Raw genomic sequence first — 20,712 nt, 5'->3', positions numbered from 1 at the left:
CTTAATTCTCTTGGTATAGAAAGATTCCCAAGTTGTCTCACCTAGAGGTGTTTTGCAGAGCTGCTGAGAATTGATAGTTCCCATGGTTTTCAGTTCACAGTATGGTATCTCAGCATGCCTGAAAATTAGGGCAATGTTTTTCTACATGTCCATGTGAGAAGGATCCACAAGGTCACTTCAAACATTTAACCCACCCATCACTGTGGTATTTTGAGTGCTGAAGTAATGATATGGTTACTAAAATAGCTTGGATTAATTTAGAGGTTTGCTGAAATTAACTGGTTCCATCAGTGCAGCAATCAATTTGCTGAAGTTCTTAATTCAAGTGCAGATGCTTCTTGCACTGTGTGATATTTGGAAGAATTTCTTAAAATTTGAGTGTATACATTTAGGTTACTTTCACAGTATTTAATATATAAGGTTCCTCATAGATTATAATCTTGGAACCTGTATTAATGAGCACTCTAGAAATGGTTAAAAAGATTCTGAAACTTTAATACAAAACTGTAAGTTAGTTTTTTAAACATGAAAGAAAAGACCTTTACAAGATCATACTATGATAAATATGCATAGAAATTTTCACAAAAGACAAACATAACTTACTGTTTCCTCTGCTGTTAAAAAGAAAAAAATCTGACACAGAAGGAAAAAGAAATGTATTACTCCGTTTTAATTCAGAATTTATCCATATCTTTCTTCAGTACCCACAAAAATGATCCTGAAGAAACAAAACACTAACACATACATGCAGAGAACTATGATTGAATGTCTGGAATAATCAGAAAAAATATCCTGCCATCTCCAATCAAGTTTAACCTGTATATTTTGGTGAAATTCTGCAAGAAAAAACAAAGAAGCTGTCATCACATCTAATGGCTTTCTTACATTCAGAATCCCCTCTGGAATAATAATTACATCAGTGTATCCATACTGATGTATCTCTGCTCTGCCTGCTCCCACTGTTGTGCCTGCACCGTTAGATGTTACCTATGATTTATGTCAGGCGTCTATAGCGTGCTGTGCTGCATTGGTGGCTGCACATTTCCATATGGATGGGTATCCCACTGATCCTGGCACTGCTCCCGGGCCCTGCTGAATTCCAGGCCAGTTTTATACTAGATTGCAAGGTATGTTTAGAGGCATGGGGGATTGTGGGGATGGGAATCAATTGCTTGTAACTGAGTTCTGCTGTATCTCACAACTCATGTAGCTTATCAAACAGTGTGCCCAAGCACATATATACATACATATACATATACTTTAAAAAATTCTTTAAAATTTTTATTTTTTTACCTAGGCCTGTGTCCATGGGTAAATTTTCACCACAAGCAACTTTGTGTGCAGATATGAATATTGTAACCATGTACCTGAAGACATTTTATTTATTAATTAAAGTGTTTCAAATTCTTACAAAGTTAATTGAGTTTAAGAAGTTGTAAGTCAAGGTCCCTCATTAAGAGTGGGGAATCCACTGGAATTTATGTCATACTAAAATGACATCTGTATCTGCTTGACAATCTTGGATATATTTTAATGCCTTAAATAACTATGGGAAGTGTACACTAGCTTTGGGCTAATAACGACATTCATCCTTAATGATAAAGAGCAATTACTTTCATTACTACTGCTACTGCTATTGTTGTTGTTGTTGTTGTATTACCTAGAACTCTTTCTTTCTAACATGTTTACATATTTGAATGACAGTCTCCTTCCTTATGTCACCTGACTATTACAATACAAATTTTGCACAATACTCACCTTGTTACCAGTATGATATTCTTCTGTCTTGAGAATGCAAATTCCAAGAACCAGGGAGGAAATAAAACTGCAAAGGATTAAACTCATCACAGGAATGGTGTGGTTTGTGTTCTTTATCTAAATAAATTGGTCTTGAGAAACCCATGCTTTTATGTTCCTGATTTTATTTCTGGCAGGAGGATGGAGGTTGGCATTTCTAGCACTTCAGAGACTCATAAAAAATATTAAGACAGTGAGCAAGTTAGGAATCAGCTGGAAATTGTTCCTGGCACATCTTACATTTTTATCCATGATAGCAATGTATCAAAACAAGTCAGCTGTGCTATACTAGGAATCACACCTAACTTGATAACAGGCCTCTAGTCAGACAACATCATCTGGTAAAATTTGTCTTCGGCCACAGATGCCTCAGAGGGAATGTTTTATATTGACAACTTCAGCATGAGCAAGGAGGCAGTGGCACTGCTAGTTTGGGCATTGTATGTTATATTTTCTTTGATTTAGCCTTCACATCTCTCACCCTGTAATTGCTTTCTGCTTTTGGTTTGGTGATGATCCAGGTTACATAAAGACTGTTTGACTGGAAAGATTTGGATGAACTCCCAGTGTCTGAAAGGTAATCTATGTGAAATGGCAGGAAATAATTTTTTTCTCCCTCCCGAATTCTTCAGCAAACCAAGTAAACCTTTTGCTTCACTGGTTTCCACCCTCCTTGTGCCTGCCAGAGTGACTAATCATAGCAACAAAGTGGCTTCCCAGCACCTTCGCTCTCCTCAATTAAACATCCACCACTGTCCTGTGAAAACTTTTACCAGATTCACTGTGGAGCTTTCTTTTGTAGCTGGAAAAGGCATTTTATACATCTACAGGTCTGTCTTGCTTAATTTACTGCAGTGTTCACTGTAACAAGTCACCACTGCAAAGCATGTTTCCCAGGCAAGGAACCTGTCTTCTTATCTCTACAGCATCTCCTATCTCTTATCTTCTTATTGCTACAGCATCTAAAAAGGCTTCTTCTTCCCCATTGGTTTGAGTAGGACATTATTTTGCCCTCAGATTCGCTGCCTGATCCTGTAGGCTTACGCATATATTTTGGATTCATAGTACTATAAGTAGACATGCCTCCTGTTGATAGATTAACAGTTTCAAATCCAGAAATCCCTAATTGCTTTTCCAGACAGCAGTGCTTATCCGAAGTTGAACACAGCTCCATGGAGTAATCTATGAAGCAATCAGTGGTGCTGTTTCATAATAAATCCATTTGCAAGCAGTTTGCTCCTGGTTCACGAGTGCCACGACTTCCATGGTAACACATTTGTCCTTGTGCTGTTGGCATGATGCTATGTCAGATCAATGGGGCTGAGTGCCCATTTTGCACACCAGTTTAACTTCAAATGAAACTCAGTGTTATGGGAATATTTACATATTTCTAGTGCAGAAGTGCTTTTTAAAGCTGCTTAAACAAACTCGCTGTGCAGCTTAAATGTGTGCAGCGCTGCAGACAGAGTGTAGAAGGGGAAAGCTTCAGATTTGATTAAGCTTTTTAGCAGACGTAACAATAATGACACTTATGTTCAAATGCAGTCCACAATTCACTGCCAAACATTACAGCAAGTTGCATGAAGAGTCAAGAGTTTATTTCACAACAGGAGAGGCCATTCACTGTTTATATTTCAATTTTTTATTCTAACTGGACTACTGAATACAAATACCAAAGAGTTATCATTTTGATTTTGTAAAAGAACTGTCACTGTTCTATGGTCATCTAATGCAGAAATGCTGCTTCACATTTCTTTGCACTACCTCTTTTCTTAATGATGGTGTAGTCCATAAAGGAAGTGACAGGGATAATAAGTTCTCTTTCTTTTCTGGTACTGGCTTCATTGGCTTTCTTTTAATCCAGGATGTGAATAGTAGATATGGTTAGGAAAATGTTCATCATGTTGATTATTATGAGGTAATTTTAAATAGTCTTCTCATTTCCAGACTTCTTTTTCATCCTACACACTTAGGTTGTATCTGAATCCCATCGCACTTTCATTTATTTGATCCTTTTTAAAATAGGTTTAAAAAAAATCCCTGTCTCCTATAGAAGCACAGTGTAATTTAATTAATTGTGTAAAAAAGTCAAGATCTGCCACAACGAGCATCATAAACCCCAAAAATAAAGTTCTATGGGAATGACTTGTTCATGGAGGAAAAAAAAAAAGGAAGTTAGCTTTACCCCACCACGATTTAGAAAAAAAACTTTGGTGAACAAATTTTAGCAAAAAAATTAGCTTAAAGTACTTGATCTATCATAAAAGTCAAACCTTTGTAGAATGAATTAATTCTTAAGTATATATATATATATATATATATATATATATATATGCATGATTACATTTTGTCTAAAATGATCAAAGAAAATATGTTCAATTCATGAAAATAATTTAAAAATCATAGCATAATCACGTCTCCCTCCTTCCCTCCCTGATTCCCTCTCTCATTCCCTCCCTCTCTCATTCTCTCATTCCCTCACTCACTCCCTTTCCCTTTCTTCCCTTTTCTCCTAGTCTCCTTCTTTTTCTGTCTCTCTTTTCAGAGTGAAGTTTCTTTATGTTAAAGGTCTGCCATAGAAAGTTTCAGTTTTGAATAAAGAATGCTTTTTTATTGAAAGATTTTGAACTTCTTCAACCCAGAATGAAGTTAATAAATTTTCAATGCAGAGCTTGTGGAGTGTTCCATAAATAAAGCTCAGGGCAAGGGAATGTACTGCAAATATTGAACAAATAGCTGCTTATTCACTTTAAAGTAACCATCTGCTTTAACAGGGAAAGGTCTTGTAGAAAAAAAACTGTGAACCTATCTTGGATGTCTGAGAGGATTGAACATGTAAACATTGTGCAGAATTAATGATGAAATTTTCTAACTTTTAACAGCTTTTCTTCATATCCTTTGTTTTAATATAGCTCTTCAGTATAAAGTGTGCCTATATGTATTTATAAATACTTATATATCTGTACACATTTTAAATGTGAATCATCTGCCCTGCCATGCAAAATGAAACCTCCTCTTCCCACTGCTTGTTCAGTGCAGCTGAATCCGAGTGCCACGAGGGCTGCAGGGAGAAAGGCAAAGGGTAAGGGCTCACTCTGAAAATGGTGATCCAGTCTGAGGCAGCAGGAAGGATGTGTGGCACAGACACTAAAGCCTCCTGTGTGTTCCTCACTGAGGCAGAGATGTGAAAGAAGTGGGGTCTTAAATACAGTAACTGAGTAGCTCTGAAAACCACAGTGCAGTTGCTGCTGTTTCCCAGGGGTAGAAAGGCAGAGCATTTCTCTTGTGTAGCTGGTGCTGGATAGTGATGGTGTACAGTGTACACCATTTTTACCTGTCTCCTTTGTGGCACACCATTCAACAGTGTGCAACAGGGACAAGTCTCTGTCTCCTACCCTTCAACAAAACAGTAGGAAATAACACTGATTGCACTAAAAAAAGACAGGTACATTTCATCCAGGATACAGAGGTTTAGGGAAATAATTTTTAAAAAGGAATGAGAACAAACAGTCTTGAGTATGCTGGCTCACCTGCATCTTAGGAATATCCTGAGGCAGGACACATCCCATACCTGTTGCATCCAATGCTCACTGGTGGAAGCATGAACATGTCTGATGCTCTTTGGAATCTGTAATAACATCCATCATTGTTTAGCACCCAGCCTTCTTGAGGGACCAAATTCTTCAATGCCCCATGTATTATATTAGAAAGGACACATTTTTTTGGGTTTGAAATTCTTTCCTCATTACACAGAATATAAAGCTGGCAGAAATATGGAGTGTCCTGCTACCAGTGGTGACTGCAAGGGTGTTTAAGCACACAGGGAAACGTGGAATTTCAGTACAATGTGTCACCTCACACCACAGCCAGTAAAACACATTCCAGCACTGTAAATAAGGCCCTTTACTGTGTATCACCTTCAGATGGCTCTTTTTGAAGAGGGTGAATCCTAATCTTTGTCACTCCTACTCCATATGTAAGCTTGTGTGTATAATTTATGGCATACTTTCCTAAAGTGGGTTTATGTGTTCTAATTGCCAGTTCATCCATTATTTTCTTCTTGATAATATTTAAATTGATCAAGCACTAGCAAATCTGACACAAGGGTAATGATCTCATAAAAATTATACATTTCATAACTACCGGTGGTTGACTTTTGGTAGACTCATAAACTGAGCCTCCACTTTGACAAGCATTTTCATTTTAAACTGACAATGTCACTGAAAGCATTCCTTTCCTCCCAGCATTTGAACTAGCAGTGAACCAGACTGGGGAACCAAGCCAACTAAATCAAAATAGTAGTAGACAAAAAAAAAAAAAAGGAGAAAAAAATGCACTAGTGCTGACATGGGTACATACTAAAAGTGCTCCTCCTGCTTCTTCCTCCAGGGCCACCTGATGCTGTTCAGAAAGATTGCTAAAGGAGAGCCCCAGGAAAGGGCCTCAGCCAAAATTCAGCACTAAACTGCTCCATTTCACCTGACAAGTGGCCAGCCACTGGGGATGTTACCCTGTGGCTTCAGGAACACAGCTCTGCTGCTTCATGTCAGAGACAGCAGCCAGGATATGGGCTGGGAGCGAGGAGATTGGGAAATAGGCAGAGGAGAATACGGAGGCACAGGAGACAAATCCATAGGAAATGAGGCTTTGCTAGCTCTGCTGTTGTTGGAACAGTGTGTTGCCCATCTACTTAGGCTGTTGTGCCACCAGAGGTGAATGGGGAAAGAAAACAGGCAAGATAATTATTGTTCACTATGCCATACTTACCTGTTTTCCTACTATTCTGTTGTTTATTGTTGTTTTTTACCGGTTTGTCTGATACTGTATTATATTCCTCTGTACTTCCCAAGATCATCCTTGGACTTCTTGAAATAAACATGATCCCATGTCAGCAAAGACATTTCCCGTCTCAGCTGGAACCAGATGTCTCTCAGTTGTTTTTATACTTATGGAGGATTTAAGTGAATGTGTTGAGAAGTGTTATTATTTTAAATACAGTGCTCTTTAACAACTAGAATTTTGCAATAAATGCAGCAGAAACAGATCCATAAAAAAACAAAACTATGTTTCTGTGACAAGGCAGGAAAAGCAGTAACATTTTGTATATTTCCTATGCATATGTGTAATTGCAAAACACATAATGATGCAGAGGACCTAGCTGCGTGTTTCTTATAAGAGGCATTGTAGAGGAGGAAGTTAATAAAATAGTTCAATTAAAGCTGTAATGGCCTTAAAAATGCATTTTGAAGAGTCTTAAATGAATATTTAGACATCATTCACCAAATGGTGGCTTCATTTTTTAATAAAGTAGTTTCATAAAAGCTATCTATGTGTGTTTTGCACTAGTTGAGTTTTGGATTGTTGTTTGATGTTGATGATGATGATTTAGCTATTTTAACATTCTGGTAACTAGAATATATTTAGGAGTGAAAAAATTTTCTTCACATTAAAATTAATCTTTTTTCATCAGAAGTATCTCTTAGAAATTATTTTCTGGGGAAAACCTTTGATTGATATGGAAAATGAGAGGATGCTTGCGCAATTCTTATTGAATTGCTCATTCTCTATTGCTTTGTCACTGCACATCAAGCTTTGATTATATCTACATGGGTAACTGCATGCAACATTTTGGAAAAGCTGGACAGTCTGTGTGGCTTGTCCTTGGATGAATCAAATTGCTGTCCCTGAAAATAGAGACAGCTCATGCCTGTTTCCCTGTGCTAAGCAAATTCCCCGTCTGCCACATTTTTGTCATGAGCAAAGTCATATTGATGTTATTTGTTTACACAATAGGTGATCTCAAGATGTCATATAGAAGCTGGGAAATTTCCTTTCACAAAAAGGGTGACAACCATGTATTGATTTAATTAGAGTATATTTGGTGTCTGTAATTATCATACAATGTGGGAACCTGGATCCATTAATGATCCAACACTTCCCAGATACCCTTGATAAAAGAAGACTTTGTTAAAGATTGTATGCCATGTGGTCATATGATTTTTGAATGGGTCTAATGTCATTAGTTTAAATGCAAGAAAGTTGATTAAGCAAAAAACCCATACGCGTGGCGAGAAGAACAAAGAACTAATAGAGGCAGCTCATCATAGCCAGCTCTCTGAAGGACTGCATATTTATGCTAACTTCTAACTTTCAGTAAATAACACAGAATCTGCCTGGATTGAAGCTTCAAGGTGAAAACCGGAAATGTCACATTTGAGCTGTTTTGCTGATCCCTATCAAGTCTTACTGTGACACGCTTTAGGAGATGAGAGGGTCTCTCAGGACAGGAGCATAGTCATAATGAGAGATGTTAATTACCTCTGTGTGATCTGGATAAATCTTTCTTCAAAGACTTAATTTTTAGTCATCATGAGAATGACTGCAGCGAATGGCAGCCAGTGAGGAAATGCACAAGTGGTCATGCTGATGTGCCTGCAGGTCCTGGTGTGAAGCAATGCTGCCCAAGGACTCCTTTGTACCAGAGGTTCTAAGGCACATGGCTGCAGGAATGACACAAAGCAAAACCCCTCAAACACCACCACAGTGTTTTAATTTTCAAAACTAGCAAATTAAAAAAAAAAAAAAAAAAAGAAATCTTGCTTAAAAGGAATTAAAAGATGCTGAAAAAAGATACAGATACGTCCAGCTGTGTTGCAAACAACCATGTTGAATTTTCAGGGGAAATGCACATCAAACCTTAACAAATATTATGCCAAAACAATGAATAAAAAATAAGATCCAATAAAATTCATACCATTGTGAGTAGCAAGTGACTTAAAAGATAAAAAGACTATTCAAATAACTATACATCATTCCAGGAACTATATATTGTCATGTGAGGAATGAGTCATTTCATCATTCAAAGATTGAATTATATGCTTCCTTCCTGAATAAGGAACTGTGGAAAATATAAAATATGTCAAATTAAAAATCAAAATGCAATCAGATGAAAATATTTTGTGCTTTAGAACTAATAAATAAATGCAATTTAATAAATAAATCCTTTGGACAAAAATCATGTACATGAAGTTTCCAAGAAGCTGTTGGCTGCAAAGCTAATAGATGGCCAAAGTTAAATGTGCTTATAGACCACCTTCCTGGAGAAGACCAAGCAAATGAATGAATGAACTCTTGACATTTGTGTTTGTCATGGAGGATCTGAAAAAGTTTTTTCGTGAAAAGAAAACCATCTACATCAGAGACAGTTCAAAAATCTGTCCTAAGTCATAAACTGGTCCAGAACAGAGGGTGTTGTGCGCTAGAAAATATATAAAGTAACTGATTGAGAAGGAAATCAGAGTGGTTTTATACTAATCTATGTTGACTTTGTGGAGCCTATTTTGACTGTTCTGACCTTTGCAGAACAGATCAGGAGAGGGAAGCTACAACAAGGAATTCCAGCTGGAAGGGCTGGCAGCGAAGGGAGGGGAGATTGAAGGGAGAGTGTTTGATTGGTACATAACAAAAGTAGAAAATATTTGACAGTTAAACAGCATGTTAGGGATTGAAATAGACAAATGAAAATGGGTTGAGGTGAAGGAAAACAGAAGGATGCAGTTAGTTAGAAGAGTTCAAAATAAGATATCTATGCCTTAAAGACAGCCTGCTCCAGTTTTTTAGATCTATGAAATCCTGTCTCTGAAAGCCTAATACATGATGGTTCTTACCAGTAGATCCACTGACTGTCCTCTCTGACTGTTTAATTAATATATTCAAGATTTCTTTGAGAAAGTAAATATGTTAAAGATTACTCTATATATTAAGATCTTAATGTTTAAAGTAAAACTAAGGTGAATATAGCTATATGAATTTTATAGATGATGAGTAACATTAAACTGGAATGGAGGGGTGGGTGAGAGGGTGTATTTGCAGCTTAACTATAAAAGTTTAAAAAGACTCATAACCTCAGCTCCATACTGTGGAGTTACTCTTTTCAGCAGCAGAATGAAGAAATGTGTTTCTCAAGAGCTTTTCAGAACATGCCAGCTCTGAGCTAACTTATAGCTTAGGCAACCTTACAACCTAACTAAAGAACTAGAGGAAGATTCTGACCATTGTTTCACCTAGTAATGATTACTTTCCACTACTGCAAGATCACATTTTAATTTTTAGCTGCATAGAGTGAGGTTAGATCTTTGCCTCAAGCTTATTGTATGTCTATCTGAGCTTGCCATTGGTGACTTCCCCACATCCTGAGTCATTGCAGAGATCCAAACCCTCTAGGGCATGCTACTTATTTCAGCCTAAACTAGATATTTTCCTTAGAGGAATCATGCTGTATTGTTTATTTCTCTGTTGACTCTACAGGATCCTAAACCAGGTCATATCCAGCTTTCTATGTTGCAGATATCCAAAGTTACATGAAATTAACTTTATCCTGAGTATGAGTATCTTATACACACAGAATTTTCCAGGTGTCCCAGTCTTGGAAATTGCATATGAAGGTGAACTTGGAACTCAAAACAGGTTTTCTTCCAGCATGTGTGGAAGAGTTTTGAACTGGGCAAAAACCATATACAGAAATGGGCTGACCCTGCCTGGACCCACAGAAACCATCCCTGTAGCCCCCCTGCTACCAAAACCTGGCCATGTAAACCCAGCACATCTACCTCCATTAAAAAGGCTATTTCAGGATTTTTTTTTTTTTTTGTAAGCAACAGAAGGAAAATAATTTTTAATTTTCCGAATTGCATTATCTTTTCACACTATCACTGACAATGTTAGCGTTAAGGAGGCTCAGACCATGATTCAGATGTCTTGAGTTCTAGTACTGTTGCCTGTGGTTGTTTTCTGATTGTGTGTCTGCAGAGGCTCTTCACATTTTCTGTGACATAGTTACTGAATATACTGTCCACTGTGGATACATGAGTCCATCTCACCTTTCACCTCACATTTCAACTCACTTTCTTATCCAGGGGAGGTATTGTTATGTCAGTGAAAATAAGATAGATTTTGACCATACTGTGTTATTCTCGCCCTCAAAAGTGTATTCATGCTGCTAAAGTAAAGTACCAAACTGGAGCTGGCACAAACACAGAGGCCTCTTTAGTTAAACTAAAATCTGAGTCAGTCACTGTTACTGTGTTTATGGTGTACTTATTATTGGTTCACTTGAAGTACAAGTAATTTTTTACTGTTATTATTAATTACACGCTGACTTGTAGCTGTTCCCAGGTCAGCACTTTTATGAGGCCATGGCAAATTCTGCACCTAAACATTCATGTAGATATTTCTCAGGCTCTTTGTACCTACACTTGGTATTTTATATCACATGGCACAGCTGCCATATCTGTAAGTCTAGTCCAATATGTAGCCATCAAGGTGGGCTCCTAGAGGAGAGAAATAGTTGCATGGAGATTACCAGTATGGACAGTGGGATTTTTTAAGAGGATGCCCAAATCACCCATCTATAGGATCTAAAGCCACATTTTTTTTGTCTTATCTTTGGAGATTGTATTGTATTTAGAACTGCTCAGTCCCTCACTCTAAGATTTTAGAGCAGCTGGTATCACTGGGCAATCATTGAAGGGGCCTCCTGTAACTATTGCTTTATTGAAAATAAAGAAAGTGCTGCTAACAGTAAGCTAGTGAAATCCATATATCTGTTTTTATTTATTTCATCCTCTGGAAGTTTTAATGTAAGATATTGAAGATAAAATTTGTACTACACATTGATATGGGATACACCACTACTTTCTTCACATTTCAAGTCAGTTCAATGTCACAGATTCTCCCATACACTGGCTGTAAACCAGTGATAATTCATAAGGACAGAAAAAAACCCCAAAGCTCCCACCTTCAAAATAGAAAGTGAGAAAAGAAATGATTTTATCTTATGTTTGGAACTTTCTTATTCATCAATAAATTGTTTAGGTTTTAAGTGCACTGTGCTTTACATGTAATCACTCCAGAGGATATAAACACTGAAAAGCATTTGCTGATTTGTGCTGAACTATGAAATGTTTTATGCTATTTTATCAAAATTGGGTAAAAAAAATAAAACAAATTTTTAAGAACCCCATATAGCAAACAATCCATATGTGAAAGCCAATAAAAAGCTTTAATGCCTGGACTATCAGCTTCCATAGTATCACACACACTTCTATTGTACAGAAGCCAGCCAGAAGTGGAGTTTTAACTTAAACATTAACTCAAATGGATATTAATCTCTTGGGTGCCATTTGGAAAGCAAGTCAAGAGGTGGAAGACAGGAACACAATTGCAAGTATTGCATATCTACAGGGAAAAACACTACTTTACTTATTAGACCTCTTTGACCTTGTACATAAAGATGTGAAAAGAAAATTGAAATAAAAGACATGCAGTGTGATTTGCAAGAGTTAAATGAACAAGAAAGGCCTAAAGCAAAAAATCTACAAACACAGCTCCACAAAAACCCCAAAATCTAAGAAAACAATCCCAAACCAATTATTTTTGGATTAAAAACGAGTGACTGCATTGTTAAATTGCCATTTGTTTCTACAGTTCCAAAGGTAGAAATAGTTGTTATGGTGAGTCCTAGGTGTACACCAGATACACGTACTTTCTGAACCATGGGTCAAAAAAATTACTTGGATTCCTTTTTATTTTCATTAAGCCACGGTTTATTTTTATATATCTTGCTGTGTGATTCTGGATTTCAGAAATAATTTGCACAAGGGAAACGTTGGTGTTCTTTATTTTCATGGAAATAGAGGACACTATAGAATCATGTGCTACCCAAGGTATTTTGAAGTATCCTTCAACAGGTGCATGGCAAAGCAGTACCATGTTGTGCCTGGAAGCACATTGGAGTTATGGCACAGGTTTTTTAGCTGTTTTCCAGTGGTTGTCAGAGTCTCTGATTTGTTCTTTAGCAATACAGCTGAACACTTAAATGATCAATGGTCATGTCTTTTTCCTGTTCTCACCTCTTTTTGTAGGTGTCCAAAGTGAATTGTGACAGCAGACACTTTGGTTTCTCCCTTCTTTCCCCTAAAATTGCCTGAAAAATTAATCTATAAAATTTCTTATGTTACACAAAAAAGCCAAACCAAACCAAAAAAACCCAAAACCAACCAAACCAAAACCAACCAACCAAACAAACCTATAAGGTTATATCAGCTAAAATTTTAGCTTGCAGAGATCAGCTTAATATTTTGGACTGTGAAGCAAGTACATTTCTACACTTCTATTGACTTACCTGGAGAAGCTGCAGCTCATTAATCTATCTGTTCCAGGTGCTGACAGATAACTCATCTATATCTTCTCCAAATCAGTGTTTGTTTGTGTCTTTTTTTAAAAATACTCTGAAACTGTTTGGGCTACAACTCCCTTCCTATTATGAAATGGACACACTCTTTCTTAAGGCTTTTTTTTTACTGTAAAAAGTTTCATTTCCCAGCCCCAAACTCTTTTTGCCTGGTGTCACAGACATTTGACTGAGACAATCTAATCTTTTTTAACCTCTAAATGAGTAAGAAGTTAAACTGGATGAAACAGAGCTTTTCCTCCACTGATGTGCCAAGGGCTGAGCAAATGAACTACAGTAAGTTCCCAGGTTTAAATGCCAAAGTTTAAATAGCATCAAGTCACAGAGAATTACTTTGTAAAGACATTAGCACATTTTAAGTAAACCCGAGTAATGCAGTTATTTAAAAAAAATCAATTCACACAGTATTTTTTTCAGGAGGCTTTCTTAATTCACCCTAAATATAGTTGTAGATCTAAAACTAAATACTATCTGAAAAATTTCAGTAAAGTCTCAGTGAAAATTTTGACAGTTAAATTTTGTATCAAGCAGCACTTTTGCCAGGAAATGTTATCTTTTCATCAAATCGACAAGTTCTGGGTGAAATCTGTACATTCCTGGGGTGTGACTAAAAATGTTGAACCTCCAACTTTTCACTGAAAAATAAAAAATGTCCCAGCAGTCTCTCTGTCATCTCCTGATGAGTTGGAAAAATACCATTGCAACATTGACTTTACATAAGAGAAAAATGACAACTCCCAGCCTCTCTAGCTCCATGTGTGTATAACACAGCCCCCATTTTCTCTCCATTTCAGATGGAGGTATCTGCACTGCTGAAAAGACGAGCTGGAACTCCGGCAATGAATCCCGATCCTCCTGTTACCCCCCAAAAAAAACCTGCTATATCTCTTCTTGTGGAGAAAGCTGATTTTGCCACTCCTGCTAAGGGCTAGAAGGTGGTCCCATCACCTCCTCGATTCACAGAGCTGACCTGTTGAAATTGCATGGAACCTGAATGGGCTACCAGACACAACTATGGCAGAAGAAGGCAGCTATGGAGAGGGAGGTGGCGGTGTGAGAAGAACCCACAGACTGCCCTTGGGCCACCTCTCTGAGTCAGGGAGGTCACCATGTCTCTCTAGGTCACCCTGAGCCATCAAAGGATGTTTCCATTCTCACAAGGAGGAGAGTTCTCACCTGGTAACACAGATTTTGTAGCTAAGTTGTTTCCAGACCTTGTAAACCAATGGGCTTATGATAGGTATGGGAAAAAATAGGATAGTCTACACTCTTCCCATTTCAACCTAGAGAGTATTTTTCCCCACATATTTAACCCTGAATAGTAAAGGATAAGACTGTTAGAAATAGCCAATGGAAAAAGAAATTAGGGGCAAAAATCTAGGCGGGGAGAAAAACAATACATGTTTCATGTCAAAGACATTAAACCACAGTGCATACAAAAAATGTAGAAAAACACTGCAAGCACTGTTCCTACAAGAGCAGAAAAATTAAATGGTGCAGATATTCAGCTACAGTCCTGTGTTTTTTATTAGAACATGTGGTTTGTATAATGTCTACACAAAAATAACATCACAGAATTATAATCATTATGTAAAACATGTAGACAAGGCTCAGGAAGGTTAAATATTCTGAGTGGAATTCAAATCCTTTCAGATACCAGGGGAAAAAAGCGATTTTGCATAGTCCTTCCTGAAACTTGTGATACAATGATTATAATTTGTTCACCAGGTGCAGTTTTGCATACAGAATAAGTACATTAAAGGAATTTTGAGCCCCTTGAATATAAGCAGAAATCAAAATGGAATGAATGAATGAAAGGTCAGACACTATGACAATATTCTGATATATGATACCTATATACATTTTGGGACACTTATATAGTTGAAATTAGATGATCTGAAGAAAAAAGGAATGGTTGGAATCTGCTGCAGCAGAAAGTAAATTCTCAGAAGGAGTTTATGCATTTTTTTTAGAAACAAAACAAAACAAAACAAACCCAAAAGTAGAGGACACAAAGAATGAGCAATCAAGACGGCTGCGCAGGAGAATCTGAGAAGCACCTATGAATACTATTTTATGAGCAGTACAGTCAGCAGATCAGAAAGCAAACTCTAACAAAACATATACAACTGTCAGAATACATGGCAACAGAGAGGGAACAGATGTTTTGATCATCCTTTCCAGCTCAGCTGAAGTTTCAAGTCACACCCACTGCCTACCATTTATGAAGACTGAAAAATTGTGTGGAAATAGTGAAGGTGAGAACATAAAACAATATGTTGGTATTAGAAGTGACACAAAGAAATGTTGTCAGGACATTTCTGCTTTGATGGATACTACTGAACTCAGTGGGAAGAACATACACTAGAAACAAGGTTCAATCTCTGGTGGTAAAATATGAAGACCTGAGCTCATCAAAGGAGTATTCTTATTATGAGCTCAACCAAAGATGAATACCATGCCCTAGCACTTTGAAGTCATGTCAGTAAAATACAGTGTATTAGATCAAAACTTTTAAAATACTACTCTTATGCCATGCTCACTGTCCAGGAATAAATAGCATTAATATTCCCAGGACTGTTACAAAATACTTTCACTGCAGCAATTACTAACATACTGACAGAAGCCCAGATGGAGACTATCAGATTTTTCAATTCCCTGGTCTTTATGTAGTCTTAGAAGGATGTAAATGAAATTAATTTTCTCTCCCTTCTGCACCCCTGTGAGAAGCTTGGCGGGCTATGGATTAAAGTATAGTAATGATTATTTAAAGTTAGTATGATGCATGAAATCATATGGAACCACATATTTTTCTACACCTTGAGGTACCTGAAATGAAAGCTTGTGCTACTTACAGGAAAACTGAGAAAACCCTTTAAAAAAAAAAAAAAAAAAAAAGGAAAAAAATCCTACTTTTAGGCATACACTGAAGTATTGATCCAGCACAATACTGGCACATGCTGAAGCCATTTTCTTAACATAGGCAAAGTAAACCACAAGCTTAAAGTTAGGTTTAGCAAAGTTACTAAATGGGAACCTGAATACTCAACCCAAATTGTGCAGCAGTGACAAACCCATTGCAAGTCAGCCTAACACATTAGGCACCATAGCACATCATCACAAATGAGCAAGGGTGTGAGGTATGATCTGCTGAGAAATGATGTTTCTGTGGCTTGTACCCACCACTCTTTTGGGATTGTCAGTATTTCCCTCTTTGGATCTTCCCTGTGCATCTGCCTTTAAAATAAAACTCCCACAAGCAAATGAGAAGGGATGAAAAAAAAGAATGACATCAGGCAATCAAAATAGCACAGCCACTACAAAGAAAAAGCCCAGAGCTACAGTGCTGTTTCATGAGGCAAAGTAAAAATTGCCCAGGAAATTTAGTAACAGTAACAACCCAGGGCTCCCTTGTTCCATACTGTTTATGCTCTGTTCTTAAGCACACTTCTGCAGAAAAATACACAACACACTCTCTTTTAAATGTTCCCTTTTATGCAGACTGTCCATTCTTAATACACTTCCAGAATTTTTTGGGGATTAAACATTGTATGTGCAGCCCTCACACTCTGCAGTTCTAGGCCATGTAGAAAAATTGTTCTATTCCTCCCTCATTGTACATATTAGCTTCAGTTTAATATGATTAGTCTGAAGAAACACTTGCAGTATTGCTGGCTGGAAGCGTGGAAAATACCTTTTATGGCCTAATGCACCAATGTGTATATAACCCTTTACCCTTATGCTTCTTGTTTGATTCTTTTTATAGTTATTTGTGTGATTATATAATTAGCTGACCTAGTTTATTATGTTTATTCCATCATTTTCTCCTGGATCACAACAAGATCATAAATAACAGGGAAAGAAGCATTTATTTCCATATACAGTGGCTCAAATTCTTTCCTGTGATAGATTTTTTTACAACACAAGGGTGTTGTAGGAGAAAAGAAATTCTGACAGGAGACTTAAGCTTGAAATAGTCTTCATTTGGTGGAGAATGGAAATTTTCTTGGAAAATTTCTTGAAATCTTTCTTGGAAATTTTGACTTTAAAGGGAGAAAGTGATATTTTAGTCCAAAATAATACACACATTATTTGAGGCTCTGAGGAAAGCTGGAAGCTCTTAAAAACTCATGTGACTGAAGCTCTAATGTAGCAGTTAATGAAAAGCTATAGAAAATGCCACTGTTTACTATCATTCATTTGTCTGGCTCCATTCATACTTTACAGCAAAAATAATTGTGATGGAAATTATACCATACATCTAAATATTTTTCCTTGTCAGCCAGTACCCTGTTATTTTGATTATTTGTTATTTTTGCCAATATTTATTTCTCATATGTCTGCTTAGTATGCACTACTAGTTTGATCTGTAGGAACTACTACACCATAAATGCCAACCATAAAGAAGAACCTTTAACATGGACAATTAGGAAGTAATCTGTCCTTGAGGAAATTAGCTCCCTAATTCTCTATTAGTGGCAGATGCTACCAACTGATCTAGAAATGTTTTCACTCCTTCAGTCTAAGCAATTCACTTTCCCATTCTGCAAGCTTTCCACTGTGTTTGAAGCTGACTTTATAAAATATAGCTATTTTGGAAGCAGAAGGCCTGTAAAATGTAATGTGAAATGTGAAATTAGAATTTTGCTGTATTTTTTGTATAACATTTTGTAAAATTATATGAGTGCATCCTCTGTAAGATATTTCATACCATTGAATTTTCTTCCCACAGAAAGGAAATCACATTTCACACTCTGCAGCTTTCTAGGATAACTGTTATGTAAGTGAATTGTGAACTCTTACTAAAATTCTTCAGAAAGTTTATCTACAGTTTATCTATCTTTTAACTTAAAGCACTTAAAGGACTGGAAACACTTCTGCATGAAGTGCTAAAAATTCTCTTCAATAAGCTGTCCTGTGCTGAAAAGTTCAGTGGCCAGTTTTCTCAAAGGAAGTGGATTTTTCTAGCATTAACTTGAAGCATGGGAAAAAAGTCATTCCCCTTCCTCTCTACATAAATTAACCAAGGTCTCGCTACAGTTCTAACCCTACAGTTCTTTTCTTTATATAGTGCATGCATTTATCAGGTTTTATCAAGTTTAATTCTGCTATGGACCTAAAACTGCTGGATCTAAGTTTCTTGTCCAAACATCTGTGGCCTGAAAAAGCAAATGAAATTAAATTAATTTTGGACCTACAAGGAACAAATGAACTTGTTTGAAAAAACAGAAGACAGGGCAGAGGTTTCCCAACTTCCTTGTCTGCTGGTAGCACTAACCCAAGACTCACCTTATGTGAAACCAGCACTTTAAATTTGGGGCCTCTTCCATCACAGGAGAAAAACCACAGTTAAAGCAAAAGGAAATGCAAAATCCTAAAAGTAACCTAAGGCCCAGCCTCTATTCCAAGCAGAAAATAAAACCAAAACCATCTTTCTAACATGTTTTGTACATTATATCAAACTTTAAAATATTTGTTTTAAAAAGACTCAATTATTACATGAGAAAAATGTTACTTGGGTTTAAGTTTTCATGGGGAACTACAAGAGAGGTATTCTAAGGACTCCACATATTTACCCAGGCACATCACATGTTAGAAACATGGATGAAGCTATAAAGGAACTTACAGGAGAATGTTCAGAAATGCACAGAAAAGCACAGAGAGGCTGGAATACACTGTTAGCCCTTGTTGGCCATATTACACTGCTGCAGAGCTACTGTGACTGCTATGTCAGCTTGTGCTGCTCCACCTTAACAAATTGTTTCAAACCTTGTATATAATTAAGCTGTATTTTCATTTTAGCACCCTACTGTCAAGCACCAACCTATTATGCTTTAGGTTTGCAATAAAATATACAAACCTATTATGCATAGTAAGAAGTAGAAATCAAGAATATAATATTACTGCCTTTCTCTTTGCTACTTATTTGCTACTGTCTTCTGACAGGCATTTGTCTTGCTGTGTAAAGTATCTACTGTCGCTGGGTATTAAATCCATAGAAGACTAATGAATAAATAATAGTAATACATAGACTTCAATTCTATTTGCCATCAATTTGTAGGTTTATTCACTGTAAATATAAAGTTTCAGTGTAGTTTAAGAGGTATACCAGTGATGAGATAGCAATGAATACCATTTCTATCACCCAAATGTAAACAACAAGTTGTTTACAAAAGCTTATCTTACCCAGCACAGTTCAGTGATTGTCCTACCAGAAGCCACTGATTAATGTAGGAGCTTTCAGATTTGAAACATGGTAATTTTTCACCACTTCATACTTCTTCCAAAAGGGGGTGTATTTAAAAAAAAAAAGACAAGGGAATGTAAAGAAAATTATTGACTAAATTCAGAATTGATTTTGTCCTGTCAGTGTTTAGCACATATTGCCTGACCTCTTTTCAAATTGTCTATTATAACTCATTGTAATCCTTGGAGAGTGCAATTGTTCAGCTCATCTTTAGGAATGGAGACCAAGATCTTGGAGACACCAATATCTATTCCTTCTGGGACGCTAACATCTTTCAGCAATTGCAGGCATTTAGCAGCTATTCCAATACATCCTACAGTTACAGTGGCTTCTCCATGCCCTCCTTTTTCTAATTTTCCGCAGCCTCTGAAGAACATGCAAACCACGTCTGATAAGTAATCCTAATGAAGCCAACGGCTTTAAATTCCAAGTCTATAAGTCATGATGTACCTGTAAGTCTTTCTGTGACTCAAATCAAACTCAGGAATGAGCTAATCAGGAAATACACTTCAAACAAACTGATGTTTCCTGCTATAAACTAAAGAATGTGTACTGTTGAGTCTTAACTTCTTTTTGCCAGGTTTGGGATTAAATGCTTGAGATAGCATTTCTTGTTTGGACTCAGATGTTTATTAGTTCTTATCTATATTACAGTCTCACAAAGTGTGAGTTCTACAGCACTTCACTCTAACAAACTGAAAAATGGAGCTGTATCTTTCTCTCTACCAGGTCTTTGAAGGATAAACTGTCCAATTAAGAGATGACCCCTTTAATTATTTTTACTTTCAACCCAGTAACCAACCACCTGTGCCCCACAATGTGGGCTTTTTTATCCAAATACACAACACCATGCAAACCCATGAAGAAGGTGAAGAAGAAGGTAAAGAAGGACCAGCCTCTGCCCTAAAACCTCCATCTTGCTTTACATATATTACTATATTCTAAAACCTTAAACTCTAAGTTTTCCACCACGTGGTATTACATACTTCTATTCAAGCTACGCACCCATAATCCCAGTTCTAACATTCAATAATCTTGGAAGCTTTCTTCATGGCCTCTAGTCAAATGCAGTGTTCTCTTGGGGGTCAGTGCCTGTCCACACAGAAAGTCTAAAATTCTCAGTATCCAGGGTTTCAACAGTGTACTGGACTTCAGGCATGTTGTATCTAACCTGTTGCTGCTGAGCAATAGACTCTTCAATTTTTTTCAAACAAAATAGTTCTATTTATACCCATTTCAAAGATTGATTTGGTGCTAGGTTTTTGGATTTTTTCCTGAAAATTGGTCCCAATGGCTATTGAAATTTGGACAAAAGGAAATGCAGAGGTCTTCTTGATCTCTTTTCACCTTATGTTTAACCATAGCTACAACAAGGCTAGAATGTAATTTTGTTAATAGCAATGTAATTAATCAGATA

At 36.8% G+C, this 20,712-nt stretch overlaps 1 long non-coding RNA gene across 1 annotated transcript in view; it reads left to right on the top strand.

The window, feature by feature from the left end:
• The window catches only part of LOC146768671 (uncharacterized), a 29,986-nt gene extending 10,084 nt beyond the window's left edge, over positions 1-19,902 (top strand). The window contains exon 2 of the long non-coding RNA XR_014949230.1: positions 13,843-19,902. This is a non-coding gene — a long non-coding RNA (uncharacterized LOC146768671). The remainder of the gene's footprint in view (positions 1-13,842) is intronic.
• Positions 19,903-20,712: the final 810 nt, after the last annotated feature.

Source organism: Lonchura striata, chromosome 1, assembly GCF_050655825.1.
Source record: "Lonchura striata isolate lonStrDom1 chromosome 1, ASM5065582v1, whole genome shotgun sequence".
In the NCBI taxonomy this organism is placed as follows: Eukaryota; Metazoa; Chordata; class Aves; order Passeriformes; family Estrildidae; genus Lonchura; species Lonchura striata.
Note: the sequence above shows the minus strand (reverse complement) of the source record. Positions and strands in the feature narration are given on the sequence as shown.